General features: G+C 39.3%; 1 protein-coding gene across 1 annotated transcript in view; it reads left to right on the top strand.

The window, feature by feature from the left end:
* Positions 1-12,758: 12,758 nt before the first annotated feature.
* Cntn5 (contactin 5) overlaps positions 12,759-19,412 on the top strand; it is a 1,166,275-nt gene continuing 1,159,621 nt past the window's right edge. The window contains exon 1 of the mRNA XM_032911019.1: positions 12,759-13,225. The gene's annotated coding sequence lies outside the window, so the exon portion shown is untranslated. The remainder of the gene's footprint in view (positions 13,226-19,412) is intronic.

Here is a 19,412-nt window from a genome sequence, read left to right as displayed (position 1 = left end):
TTACAGCCAGGAAACAAAGCTCAGCAGGAGAGGAGAGCCAGAGAAGTGACAGGGAAGCTACAGGTTACAGCAGATTTGTGAACTCAGCCAAGCACAGTGGCGGCAGAGCCTAGCTGCTACAAAGAAGACATGTTTTAGACAGTACTCATGTGTGTGTGGGCAAAAACTCAAGGACTGTATTTGTGACTAATTGTATAACAGGTTATTTTGGTTTCTGTTCTGTGGAAAGTATAAAGCATTCCAACAAGAGGTTTTACTGTAGACCTCTTTCACCCATGCTGTTGATCGCTAAATATAATAGTCTGATCATGATGTTAAATAAATATGTCTTTCTTTTAAAAAGAAAAGAATGTGTTGTATAAAAATCCATTTTCAATAAAAAAATATGCACAAGAGCAACTCTTATGAGGTATTGCACCAATACCTTTAAAATCTAAGTATTTCTTATATATTTATATATATATATATTATATATTTTATATTAATATATTATATATTGTGGTAAAAGTTTTTGAAATTGCTAACTTAGATGCAAAGAACACAGAAAGAATCATCTTTTTGAGATGGATTTTTTAATATCTTTCCAGTCTTTAGCTTTAGAGAAAGACTGTATTATTTTTTATTTTATTTTTTTTAAGTATCTTTAATCTTTTTTTACAGTCTAGTTGTTAAAATCTCCTGGTCTGCCCTCTGGTAATTCCTCATCCCATTCCTCTTCCTCTGTGTCCAAGAGGATGTCTCCACCCCTCCACTCCACCCTACCAGTCCTCCCCACTCCCTGGGACCTCAAGTCTGAACACTATATTCACAGGCACTGTCAACTTAACACAAATTGAAGTCATCTCTGAGGAGACCTCAGCTGAGTAAATGTCTCCACAGGCTTGGGCTGTAGGCAAATCTGTAAGGCATTTTCTTAATTAGTGATAGATCAGGGAGGGCCAAACCCATCCAGGCTGGTACCATCCATGTTCTAGTGTCTTGGGTTCTATAAGAAAGCATGCTGACCAAGACATGGGTACCAAGCCAGAAGTCAGCACTCCCCCAAGGCCTATGTATCAGCTCCTGCCTCCCTCCAGGTTTCTGTCTGAATTGAACTGAATTGAATAGATTGAATTGAATAGATATACAGAAAGATACAACAGTATATTCTTTTTTTTATTGGATATTTTTATTTATATTTCAAATGTTTTCCCTTTTCCAGGCTTCCCATCCATAAGCTCCCTATTCCATCCGCCCTGATTCTATGAGGGTGTTCTCAGACCCATCCCTTCCAGTCCTGACATTCCCCTACACTGGGGCATCGAGTCTTGGCAGGAATAAGAGCTTTTTTTTTTTTTCCCCGGAGCTGAGGACCGAACCCAGGGCCTTGTGCTTGCTAGGCAAGCTCTCTAGCACTGAGCTAAATCCCCAACCCCAAGAGCTTCTTTTAATATCAGTGCCCAACAAGGCCATCCTCTGCTACATATGCAGCTGGAGCCATGAGTCTGTGTACTCTTTGGATGGTGATTTAGTCCCTGGGAGCTCTGGTTGGTTGGCATTGTTGTTCTTATGGGGTTGCAAACCCCTTCAGCTCCTTCAATCCTTTCTCTAACTCCTCCATTGGGGACCCCATTCTCAGTTCAATGGTTGGTTGCAAGCATCCGCCTCTGTATTTGTCATGCTCTGGCAGAGCCTCTCAGGAGAAAGCTATATTAGGCCCCTGTCAGCATGTGCTTCTTGGCATCAGCAATATTGTCTGGGTTTGATGTCTGTATATGGGCTGATTCCCCAGGTGGGGCAGTTTCTGGGTGGCCTTTCCTTCAGTCTCTGCTCCAGATTTTGTCTCTCTGTTTCCTCCTGTGATTATTTTTGTTCTTTCTTCTAAGAAGGACTGAAGCATCCTCAAGTTAGTCATTCTTCTTCTTGAGCTTCATGTGGTCTGTGAATTGTATCTTGGGTAATTCAAGCTTTTGGGCTAATATCCACTTATTAGTGAGTACCTACTTTTTTTCTTTTTTCTTTTTTGTGTGTGTGTGTGTGTGTGTGTGTGTGTGTGTGTGAGAGAGAGAGAGAGAGAGAGAGAGACAGACAGACAGACAGACAGACAGGCAGAGACAGAGAGAAAGAGAGAGAGAGATTGGGTTTCCTCATGCAAGATATTTTCTAGTTCCATCCATTTGCCTATGAATTTCATGAAGTCATTGTTTTTAATAGCTGAGTAGTACTCCATTGTGTAAACATATAACATATTCTGTATCCATTCCTCTATTGAGGGACATCTGGGTTCTTTCCAGCTTCTGGCTATTATAAATAAGGCTGCTGTGAACATAGTGGAACATGTGTCCTTGTTGTATGTTAGAGCATCTTTTAGGTATATGTCCAGGAGTGATATAGCTGGGTTCTCAGGTAGTATTATGTCCAATTTTCTGAGGAGCCACCAGACTGATTTCCAAAGTGATTGTACCAGCTTGCAATGTCACCAACAATGGAGAAGTATTCCTCTATTCTAATACTAATCAAACAAACAGACTTGCTATGTCTATTGAAAGCATGGCATGTAGACAACTCCTATCTTTGTCACGATGACTGAAAGTTAAAATATTATTTCAAAATAATGGTCCTTCAATATAGCAATTGATGGGAAACAGAAATATGTAAAGTGGAATTTTAAAATTCAAAATGCAAGTAGAAATTAAATGCCAGTTGAGATCCTTCTTATTAATGTAATCTTTTGATGTTTTCTTATGATCTTGTTTGTAGTTATGTTGTTTCCACTTTGATAGCTTGCTACAATCAAGAGGTGATTTGAACCCTTGAGACAGCCACAGATCAAACCTGTAATGGATAAAAAGATAATAACCAAACAATCAAGGCATAACTGCTAGAACAAATCACTTAAATGCAATGTAAGATGGGGAGAAAGGAAAAGAGCTAGAAAGTATGTTCCATAATGGCACTATTAAGAGCTTGCCTAGGAGTAATTGTTACCATGAGTTGAAGTGCAGTAAAATGTCCATTTAAAAGACAGTCATATCCCAGTCTAGTATAGGGTTATATTCTCAGATACTTAGGAGGCAAAGCAAAGAGGATCCTATATTCAAGACTACCCTGGGTTATAAGTACATTTCAGTCTAGTCTAACTAACTTAGTCATGAACTATCTTAAAATGCACAGTGGTTCTAGAGCATGTATACAAGTGACCAGAAACATTAATAGTCTCCTGGGCCAACCTCAAATCAAACCAGTATGTCTATTTAGAAGCCATTATTCCAGGACAAATTAACTTAATGTTGCTATGACTGATGGCTGATGTCTGCCGTGATCGGATTAGAATACACATTTCACACTGAGGATACTATTTCTCAGAAGAAGACATGCTTAATTCCAATAAGTCCCTGTAGGGCTTTTTCTCTTAGCCCCACACCTTTTTACATGCTAATAATCTTACCCTCAGCTGCTGTGGAGATAATTAGAATGCACGTCTTTAGGCACAGACCAAAAGAAACGTATGCGTTCTGACGACTGTTCCACATACACATAGAAATTCAAGGAGAAAAGTTCAAATTTCCATTTCCAAAAACCTGATATATCAAATGAATCGATGTCCGTCTAAACAGAAATTAAAAATTGCAAATACAAGTTTTTTATTTCTTTTTTATTTTAAATGTATTTTATTTACTTATCCATTTTCCCTCCCACTCACTGTCCCCCTTCTGGTCACCCTCTCCCACAATCCTCCCTCCATGCTCCTCTTTTCTCCTTAGTAGGCGGCCCACCCATATTTCCCCTCCCACTGCCTCTGGTACTTCAAATCTCTTCAGAGTTAGGCATTTCCTCTCCCCCTGAGGCCAGACGAGGCATCCCGGCTAGAAGAACATATTCCATGTGCAGGCAGCAGCTTTTGGATCCCCCTGTTCCAGATATGCTGGGCTCATATGAAGAGCAAGCAGTACATCCGCTACAGAGGCAGAAACTGGGGCCTGAAAAGACAGCGTCACTATTAAGAGGATTAAGAGCACTTATTGCTCTTGCAGATTTGGTTTCCATCCCCACATGTTGGCTCATAGTCATTCTAAACTCTAGGTCCAAAGGATATAATCCTGCCTGTGGCTACCAGACAGGCACATGGTTCATATACGCATGCAAGATGTATATACACATAAAATAAAATAAATACATCTAAAATGTTTTAAAAGAAAGAAAATCAAATTAGTGTCGATCAATATTGTTATTTTATTAATAAACCTAGTGAAAAATATAAAGTTGATTATGAGACCTATGTGAGTAGCATTGTTGGAAAGCACTCCCATTGCCCAAAGAGGCTGTAGGAAAGACAGACATTCTGTCATATAGAATTCAGCACTAAGGACCTCTATATTCCAATTTAGTAACTTGTCAAATTTAGAGAACATTTTGTATTAAAAATGCTTCCATGAAACTTAGATTTTATTAAAGTTCAAATTTCTCTGAATTATGTTGCTGTGAAGTATGTATGTGTACATATATATATTGTATACTAAATTACATATGGTCTATATCTTTTTTCTTTTACAGAAGTGTACAAATGATAGTTTAGGAAATTCTATTTTGCCTGACCTAGTCTAACTTGTATTTATAATGGAAGAAAAAAAAAGTCTATTACTAAATGAAATAACCCCCACATCCAGACATATACCTAACATGTGTATCTCTCATGTGTGTTTAGTTACTAGCAATGACTTCTATCCCTGCTAAAACATGACTTGTCGGAGGCCTACTAGAGCAGACATCATTGGAAGCAGAGGAGAGCCACAGTAATTCTAGCATCACCCAAGGCACAGTATGAGAATTGTACTTTTGATATTTTGTGGAAGGGTGGAACATTGCTGTAAAGTTTCACAGATATTTGCCCTCCCCCACATTGCATGTTTTGCAACTGTGGAGCAGATTGAGTAAGTTGATGTGCTTGACTATATAATTGCTGTTCAAATGCAGATACACACGTATAAAACACACTTCATTTTGTGCCTCAGAAATACACAATAAAATAGAAATTGCCATTTAGACATTAGTGGAGACAAGTATGAAGGAGTTCCTTACTGTGTCCTCAAAAATCGAGAATTAGCTTCAGCCAACAGAATCGATATCTTCTCTTATCAGACCACAGGACTTCACCTTTATATTATAAATGATTCTCATACTTTTGTTAATACTGTCTATAGCCAAGATGTAGTACAGTTTGAAACATATACTTTTTCTCAATACCGGAGGTGACAAAATGAATAGAGTCTAATTACTTTTCCAACCCTCCATCGAGACAGGTTTGTTTTTGTTTTTGTTTTTTAACCTTTTTTACTTTGGAGTGACTAACACAAAAGACTCAAAGAAGGCATACCAGATCCAGAAAGAAATGGTGGTTCCCTGTTGGGCCCTACCTTTGGGGTGTTTCCCTTCACCCTCGCTGAGCCTTTTAGCCTGTTATAGCAAGAAGTTGTTTACACCCTTGGCAGCTGCTCTTAGCCCCTGATTTGGGGCCTGGACTTTCCATGTCCCACCCCCACCCCCAGCCTTCCAGCTTGTTGTTGTTAAGAAGTTGTTTATGCCCCTGATTGGGACCAGGACTTTCCACCACACAGACTTTTCCTGTTTTCCTGGTTGGGGATTTTCACCTGCCTTGTTTTTCCACAGCTTTTGCCTCGGGTATATAAGGAGATCTCAGTAAAGCCTTGGTGGCACTCTCTGAAAACGGGTGACCTGTGTACGTGTTTTCTTTCAAACCCCCAGAACTATACCCGATAGTCACACACTGGCGGCGCAGGGAGCGTCAGTTCCCAAAGTAACAGTTGGCTATAAATCTCCACTTTTATTGACTCATTAACTTAAAAATTGGGTTATTTGGATTTTTATCATTCTCCCCCTCATTCTAGTAATACAAAGCGGTGGTTTAATGACTTGCTGCCTTTGCTTCTAAGCTTCTGGTCAAGCATAGAGTGCTTTCTAATACAATAGGAGTCTCTCCTTAACTGTCATGATTTCTACTGTAGACTGACTGGCCACACTTGAAGGCTTTTCACTGTGGGTGGCATTAAATCTCACTGTGAGTTTAGTCACTTGGCACCAGCTTCTTTGAAACAAACATTGCTGATGTTGTGGGTTTTATTTTTTGCTCTCATCGGAGATTCTATTTCAATGGTTTCTGGTTTGATTTCTCCTGCTGCTGGGTTCACTATCTGCTACCTCATTAGCAAGCATCATTTAATGCCAGCACCCCAGGCAATAGTCTGCCCCCTTGCACAGCCTTTGGCTTTCCTTGGGACTATCCAACATAACCTCTTCCTCTTTGCCACAAGGAGACTGTCAGCCCTTTGGAAACCTATACGATAATTAATAATCAATTAACAGTTGATAACAAAATTGCACTCTCTTGTACTTTGGCAGCACAAGCAATTTATTTTCACTGCACCAGTAGCTGCTGTCACCAGCTACATGAAAGTCCTTACTGACTGTGCTTTCTCCCTTTCCTGGAAAGTTTTCGTATGAAGAAATAATGAGATGTGTATAAAAGAGGTGTCAGAGAGCTGTAAGAAATTGCTTAATTTTTGTTGCCATGTGAAGCAAGCTTGAGATCCTTACAAGGAAGGTGATATTTAAGCACAAAATATTTGTGTTGTGTCTGTACTTACTTGGTTTATAATTTATATCTTGAGATTTCATTGACACAAAGCAAGCTTTTACTACTGTAAGCGAGCAAAGTCAAAAGAGCCGTTCCCAACATGATCTAAACAGTTACCAGCATAGGGCTAATACCCACATCGTTACCAGTTACCTATATGAGGCTATTGGGAAAGGGAAGGAGAGGCTGTCTCCATCTCTGAGTGCCAGTATGAATTTATGTGGTAACAGGAAAAATGTTCTTAACACAGAAAGGCAGGAAATTGGGTATCAATAAACTTGACCCCAAGCAAATGGGCTACGATGAAAGATCTTTTTTCTGCAGAGAATAGAAGTTACAATTAAAGTGAGACCCACCCTCTCAGATTGTAGCGTGTGGCATGTCTATTAACTTATTTAGTAATTTATTATTCAAGTTAGACGTTATAATGATGGATTATTTTATAATTCATTGTATGAAGTATAAGAAGATAAAATTTTTAACTTCATGTTTTTAAATATACACATCCCTTAGTGTTGACACAACTTGAAATCTTGTCACTAGGACAGCAAAGGTGATAGTGGGGGGTTCCAGTGAATTTGAGGCAAGCCTGGGGTGTGTAGCAAAACACACACCAGCATAGGCTCAAGACAGACTCTGTCTCAAAAACAATTACATAAAACTGGACACTAAAGCTCACTCATTTTTTGTAATGGCACAGAGCAATGGCTTCCTGTAAATGTCACTTGAGCAGCTTTACATGTAGAAAGTGAGCAAGATTGCCACCTCATCCACTTTTCTGTCAAAAAAGAGAGTGCATTTGTAAGAGGATAGCTTCGCAGTTGTGCGCAACTCTGCAGGTAAGGTCAGCTTCCTGCCTCAGACACAGCTCCTCTCCCTGTGGTCTCACTGTTTTATTTGACCAGGAGCAGGACTGGTTGTGAGTCAAACACTCACGTGCAGGCAGTCTGCTTGGGTTTGTCTTCCGTTAGATCATTGCTGGACCAGCTCAGAAGTGTTTGTCTACATTAATGCCTAGTCTGTTGGTGGCTCTCCCGAAGCTCACACGGGATTCCTCAGGAAGTGAGAGATCTGCACTGAATTTTCTGGCATTTTGTGTGTCTTCGGTGTGCTTTGCTAATGCTGCAGGTAAAACCATGTAAATAGTTCTTGTCCCATCATCTTCTAATTGGGAGTTCTACTCCGTGACTTTAAAAAAAAAAAAAAAAAAAAAAAAAAAATCAAAGTAAATCACAATGTCCCCAGGGTTAAGACATAAATGACATTTCTAATTAGATCACGGCTGCCATCTAGTGGTCATAATCGCTACTACATGCTTACAGGAGAAAGCCAGAGGAGTCAAAAACAAAACAAAACAAAAAGAAAAACGATGGAGTCTGCTCTAAGTTAAACCCAGGCCAGGCAGACAGGCAGAGCTGTACAGTAAGAATATGTCGAGAGAGAGAGAGAGAGAGAGAGAGAGAGAGAGAGAGAGAGAGAGAGAGAGAGAGAGAGAGAGAGAGAGAGAGAGAGAGAGAGAGAGAGGGAGTGTTTCCTTGGACATACCCTTTAATTGCATACAAAAAGTCATAAATATTAGAGAATTCCTCTCGTGGACCAGAAAGAACAAGAGCATGGTTGAAGATTAAACAGTAGACAGGGCTACTGAGAAAGACAGTTGTGGCAGTGGGTCTTTGAAAGGACGATTATTTTCCTGTGAGCCAAATGTCAAGAGATGTAATGAGGGTTGGTCCCTGGGCCTGTTGAACTTTCTATGAGTAAGGTGGAGGACGGCATACCCACACACCTGTGGAAGCCCATAGGCACCAGGTATAAAACTTGACTGATACAGGAAATATTTGAAGACTTTTACCCCAGCTTCGGAAAGCTTGTTGGTAAAATATTTGGAAGCTACATGGTCATGGTTATGTGGATCCCAAATGGCTTCTCCCTATACTGAGACAGTTTTATTTAGGAAGATATTGATGAGGAATCGTATAGGATGTAGAACATAGTCACATTTAAATATAAACTTGGGAATCAAAGTGTGGTGGAGCACACCAGCAAACCCAGCATTTGAGGGTCTGACGTGGGAGGCTTGTGAGGATCTGAGTCAGTCTGCGCTACGTAGCGTTTGTAAGACCCACCAGAGAGGACCCACCTCTTCCTCCCATTCTCTTCCTCCTGCCTCCAACTCTTCCCTCCTCCCCGTCTTTGAAGAGGAATACCTTTTAATAGACCTTGGTGTCACAGAGTGTGAGCATGAACTCCACACGGAGGAAGAGGAACTTTTGCACCCTGTGTATGAGGAAATTGGGACTCTGTCAGCAGAGCGCTGGCCTGAGGGCTGGGCCATCACTTCCTGTGCAGTGGCAGTTGTAACTGGTATCAAGACATTCATGGCACAGAAGACCTTCATTGCTCCTATTGCTTAAGCAGCTACTAATTAAATTGACAGGATCCCAAAGTTCAATTAAGATTTGTCCATTCTGCTCCCAGAAATCCACTGTTTTATAAACCTAAACAAAAATTAAAAGCTTCAATGTTATATTTCTCATTTTAAACAAAAGTAGACTTAATTCACACCTACTGATGTAAACTGATAATGTATTTTTTATATTTCCTTAACTGTATTTTTTCTTCAGCACATCCCTCATCCACTTTGAGGGACAATATTACTCAGAAGATTCCAACAACCATATAGATAATGGAAAGAGAAAACACTACCACAACGGACAATGCTGGTTGCGATCAGTGGACCTACATGATTAAGTGACCAGTCCTTAATCTTGCCTGCCAATTTGTAGTACTACGGGGTAGTGAATAATAGCGATTATGATCACTTAGCTGAATCTCAGGACCTCACATAAGCAAGTGTATTGTAAGGAACAATACAGGAAGGTGTGATGGAGTGAAAGGCATCTGCAGTGTGAACAAGACAAGAGCTTAGACACAGCAGAGAGACCACGTCTGCACTGCGTTCGTTTGCTCACCCACTGGCGACTGGGAGGCAAAAAGATGAAGGCATTTATACAAAGACAGACAAGATCAGAAAAGCATCGTGACAGCTAGATGGAGGTCCCATAAGGCTTTAAAAGCTTCACTAAGGAAACACTCAAGCGCCTTCACAAACAGTACTTTTAATTCATTCAGTGCTCAAGATTTTATCAAGGTGGAGAATGGGTGGATCCATCCAAATTGTTGCTGAGTCTATGAAGTAGAGAGATGTGATGTTTTAATAATATCTTATTAAGTCATCAGCACTGCAGTTTTATAAAAGACATGCATGGCTTTGTGTCTTTTGAACAGACATCTTAAGTCAATACCGTAATTTAAAAAGTTCTGCTTCTACATGATAGTAATAGAAAAATCACAGGAATATTTGTGAGCCCATTTGATAAGTGCTCAGAAAGCAAACTTTAGTCTTTCTCCAAGCAAGGGGACAGTCTCTTACTTTAAGCATCACTATTTTCTTTGCCTACATGCCAGCCCTGTGGCTATGACAAAGGGTAACCATGTACATAATAAACACAAGTTTCACCTTCTCAGAAAAACATTAGAAAATAAACTCCGTGATACCAAAATTCTAAATCTTCAGAGAGATGAAGTCAGTCAGATTAATATATATGCATAACACATGTATAAATATGTGTATATTAATGTAATATATTTGTAAAGCAGTTTAAGGAATAAAGAAGCAAAAGTCAGTGCAGATTTCATGAATTCTGAAATAACGTAGAGGAGTAAATTTGTCTGTCCCAAGTAATGACTAGAAGCTGCTATTTTCAGTCCGAACAAAAAGAAATCTTACATCATTAAGTAATCAAACTCTCACATCTTTCTTGTTCTCAAATATCGGATGATGTCAAAAGGGAAGAATACTAGAATATGAGAATATTACATTATTAAGTTATGTTTAAACAATAATTTATAGTATGTCTCACAAATCTGTTTGGTTTAAAGGGAGCCAGATTGAATCCATCTACATCATTCTCTTTTATCTATTTAATTGATTGATTTGAGAATTGCCTGGCTATATAGTCCAGGATGGGTCCTGGCTACGTAGTCCAGGTTAGATCTACATTCATGCTTGTTCTGCATCAGGCTCCTGGCGTGGTACGATTATCTGTATGGACCACCAAGCTTGGCTACCTCTGTCTTTTGAGAGGCAGACTTTCTTATTTATTAACTGTGCAACTGCTTATGTACCTGTCCCAATTAAGTAGTGTCTGGTAATGTGTGAGGACTAGGTAATATTTTGTAAGAAAAGCCAGATTAAACTTCCTCCTCATTGTCCTTTCTGGCTTTACCAAATCTTCTCATGCTTTCTGGTACTCCGTGTCCTCATGCCTCCATTCATTGGGCTACATTCATCGTTTCCTGTTTTAGTGAGTACATTTCTAGAAGTCAACTTCCATCTCTTCTATATTAAGGCTAGACGAAAGCAGATATATAAAAATGAAGGATTTAATGACTCAAAAGTAGACACCACAGGTAACAAACAACCCACAGTGGATAGTGAAGGATCTCGGTGCTCAGGCTCCAAAACCAGAGAGCGCTGTGTGTTCAATTATAACAAACATTGATAACTACAACCTCGTTGTACAAATTTTAAAAAGCCTTAAAGCTCTTAGACTCTGCATCTATTTCAAGATATATCTAAAGAGCTTATAAATCTCTGGAGATTCTCTCCCCTAACCAACAGCCTGCTGCAGGCATTGGGCCAGCAAAGCAGAGAAACAGCCCAGAAAACTTGCCTCTCTCAAACAATCCCTCAGCTAACACATAAGGAAAAAAAACCTAATTACTGGAAAGCAGGAAGAAGAAAATAAAAAGTATGGAAGGGTAGAGAAGCATTAAATGCAAACGCACATTAATTGTCTTTGCCGTGGAGAAAGAAGCCAGTCTAGATCCTGAGGGTACCCATTCAATGACGCCTCAGTGTTTGCATAACATGTACAAAGAGCCAAGGACCAGGAAAACGACTAATTTTAATTACCAGGAAAGCTGTAAGAACGGGATCAGAGCGCTCCAGTGGTATCTTGGCTTCCAGCTACCGGCTGTGTGCGCCTTGCCAATTACAGCCTCTTGAAACCACTGGGGGCCAGAGCCAGGCTCAGAGGATCCATCCAGCTGAACGCAGGCTTGGGTTGGTCACACACACATGTGAACAGCGTGTACCTCCTGGTACAGGTGCAGCCCAAAGCTCATGCAGAGTTCCAAGTGTAGACAGGCTGGCAGAGAAGAGAGTGTGGGATTCCAGACTTGTCACGTACAGGTGCAAGCCACATGGAGTTGGAGGCAAAATGCATGTAGCAAAATTTATTTCATAAATACTGGATTACCAGCACACACATGAAACTGGCACCCAAAGACAGGGAGAGTGGAGAAATCCGAAGAACAATGACAGTAAAGCTGCCACCTCAGATTTACTACCTAGGCTCTTTTTTTCCAACTATGGACATTGTGATAGAAAATTTCAGAAAACAAAACAAAACAAAAAGCGACAACAAGAACAAACTGCTATTTCCTTTGCTGTTTCAGAACTGACTTAACCACTACCACCACCACCACCACTAACCACCCTCAAGAGCAAGTAATAACAGCCCCAATCCTAGCACCCTTAAATGAAACTCCCATGTATACACAAAAGAGAATCACCTCCCAGTTAGAGCCTAACCACACTCTCCCAAGTGCCAGTTTCCCTCTGGAGCCCACATAAGTGAGTGCCTGGGTCGAGCCTCTGGCTGTCCTAGCTATCAACACAGCCTGGCAATCAGCAGGGAGAGCAGCGGGCCAAGAGAGGAAAGGACCCAGAGTCTGCCAGCTTTTGGTGCATCCTTCAGCCAGCACGTTCGCTCTCACTAGAGAGGTGGCCAGGTAAGGGAACAGCCTTCGCGACTTTGGAGAGAAAAAGATGGGGAGGGAATCGGTTGGCGAGTGATGCCAATGGAGTACCTTCTAAGAAAAGAAAGAAATCCAAAGCGCTGCTTGAGGCACACAGTCTTTTACAGGCAGGGACATGCTAAATGAGCCTTTGCAGAGCAAGGCAGCGAGGCGCCTGGCGACGGTGACAGCGCGGAGCGGGAGGGGCGCGGGCCGCTCCGGGAGGGACCCAGCCAGTCAGGGCGCGCGGCGCGGGGCGCGTGGACGCATTGGAGCATCCGCGCGAGCCCCGAGCAGCAGCGGGAGGAGGCGCCCACTTGCACCTGCCTGCACCTCCCAACTCCTCCGCCCCGTTCAACTGCCGGCAACCAAGTGCCATTAAAGCTGGCAGCCAAGAGGATGCCTCACCTGGGTCCCCTCTGCTGGGAGAGGCAGGACAAGCCAGAGAATTCCCAGTGAAGGACTCAGAACTCTGTGATTTCTCTTCGGTCACAGGCTGTGGAGCACCCAAGGAACTGCTCCACTTGAGGTGTGTCCAGGGCAGGAGGATGGGAGACGAGGATTGAGAGTCACCGAGATGGACAGAGGCAGCTGGCATCTCACTGGTAAGTGGCTGGCATTCCTTCGCTGGTGACTGCTCCCTGTGATGCTGCACTTCGGTTCCCAGCCACTTAGGGTTTTTGACACAATCGCTTCTGCACAGCCATCCTTCCTTGTCGGTTGCCAGAGGTAAAAACTGTTCAACGATGCTCGTTTAAAGACAGGAAAACAGTATTTTTTTTTTTCTCTGCTGGGATTTGAGGTTGAAAAGTTGAAGCAAGTATAAAACCTATTTGTATGTTTCAAAAAGCCCGGAAACAAGAGTAAAAAACTAGAAGCAAGTACGTTTTTGGATGGCAAATGTCAGGAGAGAGAAGGATGCTTTTTACCAAAGCAGTAAAATGTTTTGGAAGACAAAATATGAAATGGAATTCTCAGGTCATGGCTGAGAATCTCAGACCAAGTAACTGAGATTTCAGACAGAATGCCTGGGCAGTTACTTGTTAAAATTCAGTAGAGAAGCAAGTAGAGGTCCGCAAAGTTTGGGGAACTGAGAAAAGTGGCACCTTGAATTACTCTGAGTGATCTCCCCCACGTGTTCTGCATAGATGTTCGCTGAATACATGTTCCCAATTTCTTGTGTTTATAGGAAAGTGGGGAGAGTGTTTTCAGAATTTCTGTGACTATGATGTGCAGTAAGCTGAGGATTGCTATGACAACCTGAAAATTTTTAGGTTGCTTAAATTTATTTTATTCCAAAAAGAAAAAGAATTCACTAATATTTCAGAATAATTTTATGTAGACTTAGCATGGCTAAGACAAAAGCATGGTAATTTCAGGACGGGTTTGCAAGAGAACTTTGATAGTGTTCTATGTGTAAGGCTTTACCCACAGAGAGTTCATATGCATTTATGAAAAGAAGTCAGTTAGGTAATTCAGCTCTCGGCTCCAAGTCTTACCCATGAAAAAGAAGAAATGAAAACAGTAGCAAACCTTAAAATAGCAGTATAATAAAAAAAGAAACAATGAATTAAGTTTACAAACTGTTGTAAATGTAATTGGTTGTTACCAGGCTGCAGCACACCGACTGAATTACCTCTAAATGTCACAGCAGGCTATAAGTTCTGCATCCTGATTAACACCAAGACTCAACTGAGACTAAGACAGGAAGAAATGCTTACAGAGTGTCAGTGGCCAGGGGTGTGCAACTCACCTGTGGGGCTTCCCATAATTTCTCATTTTATGCTGAAAGTATTTTAATATTTCCCAGCATCAGCCCGAGTCTTAAGCTTGGCAGGCATGCTTGTACTGCTGAGAGGATAAACAGTCAATGACTATGTACGAATAGATTTTACAAAGTGGTTAGCATCGTGGATATATTACATAAAACGTCAACTGCATCTCCTCAGTCGTAGAAGGAATACAGTTCAGACTCAAAAGCTAAAACAATAAATGTAATATAGGAAATGAAATTTTTAACCAGCTACCTTAGTTGGAACATCAGATGTAAACTGTGGACTGCTTAGTGTAAAGACTGATGTTTGGAGGGGAGGGTAGGTGAGTAACTTCATGTTACCTAAAACTTCTGAAAAGTACCAGAGTCAAAATTGTATCAGACCCCACTCTGGTGTCATATGCAAGCAGATAGAAAATTAAAATACTTAGAAGTTAAAAAATGAAAATGATTACTATGATGAACTAAATGCTATGCTCTGGCTTGATGCCAGGAGTTTCATGTACATTTGAGTGCTTTTGGAAAGTATCTGGAAAGAAAGAGTTGTAGGATTTTTAAACGGATGGCTGATATACCTGAACATTTCTCAAGGTTTGTAAAATTAGTTTGGCCATTAGGGGGCCTGAAACCTAGTAGTGACTGGATAATAAATGAGAAAGAAAAACTTAAAATTTACAAATAGAACATATTTATTTTTTAAACTTTGTAAATCGGCTATGCACCAAAATATTTTTAAACTTACACTTTAATTAGTTTAATTTAGTGGGAAATGTAACTTCTTGGTTATATATGCTTCTTTAAGTGTCCTTTTGTTTGACCATTTGTGAAACCTTCACTACCTTCAAGGTAGCAGGTAAGATTGTGGCTGGCTGCTCAAGCTGACTTAGCAGTTGGGACCAGAGGGTGTCAGCGAAGGGCAGAGAGCTCACCGGAAGGCAGCAAGTGGTGGTGGTGCAGGCAAAGGCATTGTGGAATTTTCTTTACTTGTAGAGGAAACAAAAGATACATTTCTATAAAGTCTAAAATAAAATCAGGACAAATTGTCTAACTATGATACTGTGAGGATGACTTTGGTAAATAGAATTTGGGCCTGTTCAACAGTTTTTAACAGAAATAAAATCATGTCATCAAAAACTCCCCATTCTATAATCTATAAAGCTAAGATATCTGCATGATTGTAATTGACACCATCACACTTACTTGACTACCTATTATTTTAATAACATGTGAAATATGCATGAATGCTCTTACTAGAACATACAGAAATCGGCGATTTCTCCTCAGAGCTATATGTAGTTAGAGTCTCAAACTCTGGCATCCAAAGCTTATGTATGTGCCTTTCCTTCTTATTCCCCAAAACACAAACCTGCACTAACCCAGTTGTGTGTTTCGGAGATGCTGCTTTTCTAGACTAGTGTCAAGGCTGTGTTTAGATGCTCGTGAACTTTTCAGCACTTTAGAGCAGGGGAGAAGCGGGTCGGAAGCTCAGAGCTGTGACATCCCCGCGGCTCTATTTCCTTGTGATCAATAAGTCCACATTAGAAGCTGGTTCACTTTAAAAAGTAATGAAGTTCGGAAAAAACTCCTTAACACTTGAATTTGGATTAAAGACCATTATGAACTTTTCCAATCTTTCTGCTCTTTAAGAGAACTGAATATTCCTATGGATGTGATTAGTAAGTTATGATAAATAGAATATATTGTTTTTTAATTAGTATCAGACTTATGCTTTTAATAAATGACTTCTATTAAAAGTCAATAAAACAAATTATCGCATTTCAATGCAGTGCCTATTAGAATAATTTTAAATGGCTTTAGTTTACATAGACTAAGTCTTTAAAAAGCCATGGTTTATAATTAAAATTTTTCGTCAAAATTATTTTTACTGAGTTACATGCACTGGACTTGTTTCTCAAAAACTATTTATAAAACTTACATTGTGTTATATACTAATTCCTTTGCCTAACTCAAATTTAGGTGATTTTTATCATTATTGATCTCATGACTTAAAATGCAAAGTGTTTGAGGAGATACTCTGAAACACTCACTATGCTGCCTATGGCTGCCGGTGCAGTCCCTTCTGCATTGTTCAGAAAGCCTAACATGGTCAAAGAATGTGGTCTCTTCCTCCACTGCAGACAATAGTGCTCTTTGAACTCTGCAAAACAAACACATTTCTATCTATGGGAATAATGTCTATGGCAACATATTTTCTTAATCTAGTATAGGGTGGTGCGAATGTGTCATCCGTCACAATCTTTATAAATCGTATCATTGCTCTCCATTAGGGTGTTACTCCGTATGACATTACTTCAACCTCTGACTTATTTTAAACAGTTTCAAATAAAGTCTCATTGGGTAGCATCGAGTGCATAGTCATGAAGCTAATTTTTTCTGTGATTTTAAAATCGGCAATTTCTTCAATATTCCTTGGTTGCCATTTTTAAAAATTTGTCAATAGACTTCTCTTAACAAGTGAACCGAATCTCCTGTTCCCTGAGAGTGAGCTGTGGCTCCAAGTAGTCCGCACCTCAGTATTTAGGTCTTGTTGGAAGCTCATCCGCCGTCCTCCCTTTCTACTTGTGTCCCCTTGATCTCCTTCAGTTGTCTTATTGCTCTAGCTAGGACGTCGAGGGCTATAATGAAGAAATAGGGAGAGTGGACAGCCTTGAATTCATGTTTTCATACTAACAAATATTAATGATCGCTCTGCCTGTTAGGAAGCGTGAACCTGCTTCTGTTTCCGTCATGATGAGTCCTGTGAAGTTTATCTGAGTTAGAGGCCGTTGGACTTGAGCCTAGATGATGATGATAGCAGTCAAGGGGGATGAAAACATATTGACTTTGGTTTCATATTAGCAGAATCCTCAGTAGAAGTTGAAACAGCAGAGACATTCTTTGACAAATTCTAAAACCACCTCCTCATCTCCCATAATGCCCCTAATAATTACACATTCTGTGCATGTTGTCACAATGTTAACAGGAACTAAGGAACAAATAGGCTACTTTATGAGAAATTTACTCTCCAGCATATCAAATTTCATCTGTACTTTGACCGATACTGAGCTTCATGTTTGAAAGTATATTTTAATTAAAAAGATGCTCTTCTCTAAATAAGCCAAATGTAAACATAACAGTGGGAAAACATAAACGGTCTGTTTGAATTCACCTTGAAATCCCCGAGTGACTTCATCCAAGAATATCCCTTTCAAGAGTGTAGTATTTGCTGTGATACTGTTGTGCCTCAGACGTTAACATTATAGAATTATGCACAAACTCCCTGCTGCTTAAAATGAATATTAATGAGGAGACACAGTAAGTGACAATAGGAATTTTAAAGGCAGTTCTTATATTATTGAAAAATCATTTTTGTTTAGGTAACATTTCATCTTCATTAAATGTTACATGGTTCACTGGGCAACTGATATAAATGTTATCTCTGAAAACTTATAAAACATTCTGTTTAAGTTAGCTGGGTTTTCCTTTTGAATTATTTTGTTATTTTGAAATATAGCTCTTCAAATTAGCCTAACTACATCTCCTACTATTTTGGAAAAAATAAAATAATTGGTTAGTGATCATTTTACATTATTTAATTTAATTTTAGCTTAATTATTTCAACAAGTACTTCAAATTACAGCCTTATAAGGAATCTGGAAACCTCATCTTCTCAATTTAAGGCATTTTCTTCAAAACATCAGTGGTGCCATTCTAATGACAACGTTGGGACTGTGGTTGTTATATTAGTGTTGCTAAAGTGACTATTTCCTTAAACACTGACAAATATTTTGAGTTACTGATGAAAAGCAACCTGTGAGAGCACAGTAAAACATGACAGATTAATGTCCTTGAGTCTTGGAAGGATCCATGCACATAGCTTCTGTTCACATGCCCATCATGAAGATTAATTAATGGTGACAGAAAACGTGCAGTGCTAACTTTCCCGGAATAAAAGATGTAATTAGGACCCAGTTACATTTCTTCTTTTATATTCCAAGGCATGTTGTAGCATCAAATTAGATTAACATATAGTAGATGGAATTCTCATGTTTTCATTTATCACTTGAGAAATGTTGGCCTGTAAGAATTGAAGGGTTAGCATGTAAGTACATTAACTTAGAGGGAAAATCTTGATAAGACAACGGGAGACCTTAAATGCTATGTGAAAGCCTTTGTCAACGAACAAATGGGACTCTTAACGATGACCTCACGTACAAGAAAATTCCCAAATTTTATCTAAGAAACTTGGGAATACTTTAAAATAATAAATGTCCTGTATGTGATTTAATGACACAGAAAATAGGGAGAAATGAGGGTGAGAAAATATCATAGTGTAGTAACAATGTTTAATTAAATCTTAAACTGGAAATTCTTTGGAATAATAGTGTTATTGTATTATTTGATAACAAACCAGAAAGCATACCTCTTAAAGAATTCTTTCTCCTGAGTTTTAAAATTCAAAGGACAAGTTGCATATAAATTGTAGGTTACTATAACAATGTTAAAATTGAAATGAAAAACATGAATCTGTAATATATTTAGCTATTATCTGAAACAAAGTTTTTCTATGTTTAACTGAATAATAGAAAGTATTTTAGGATGAATATAGATGCTAAAAGCTCTTCAGTACAGTGACATTGGTAGCTTTAATAATTGCTAGGAATTCTCACTTAATGTTATTTTAATGATGACTTGTCTTAAAATTTTAATATTCAAGTTGTGATAAATATGTGTCTGTAGGTGTGAATAAGAATTATTTTAAATTTTAGGTATTTCTGTCCTTTAAACATTAAACATCTAGAAGTTCAAAATCTAAATGTATTATAGACAACATGAAGAGGTGCTGTTGAAATGATTTATCTGCCCTAAGCTAGACTTTTTGGAATCCAAATATGTACTTAAAATTTATAAGTAGTTCTTGGAGAAACTACGAAACATCCTTGAAATGCAATTGATATTCTTTGACTTATTAATTTATTTGATGACTTGTTTTCCTTAAATGAGTTTCAATTCTTTCAATCATCTTAGTAAGTCTGCCTGCTTGAGACTTAAGTTCAATCCTGAAAATTTAATATTACGAAAGTTTGCAATACAGATTGATAAAATGTATGGCTGGATTAATGTGCACCGCATGGGTTCGGG

The sequence above is a fragment of the Rattus rattus genome, chromosome 8 (assembly GCF_011064425.1).
Source record: "Rattus rattus isolate New Zealand chromosome 8, Rrattus_CSIRO_v1, whole genome shotgun sequence".
NCBI classification, from domain to species: Eukaryota; Metazoa; Chordata; class Mammalia; order Rodentia; family Muridae; genus Rattus; species Rattus rattus.
The sequence above is the reverse complement of the archived record's forward strand: the minus strand, read 5'-3'. Positions and strand labels throughout refer to the sequence as shown.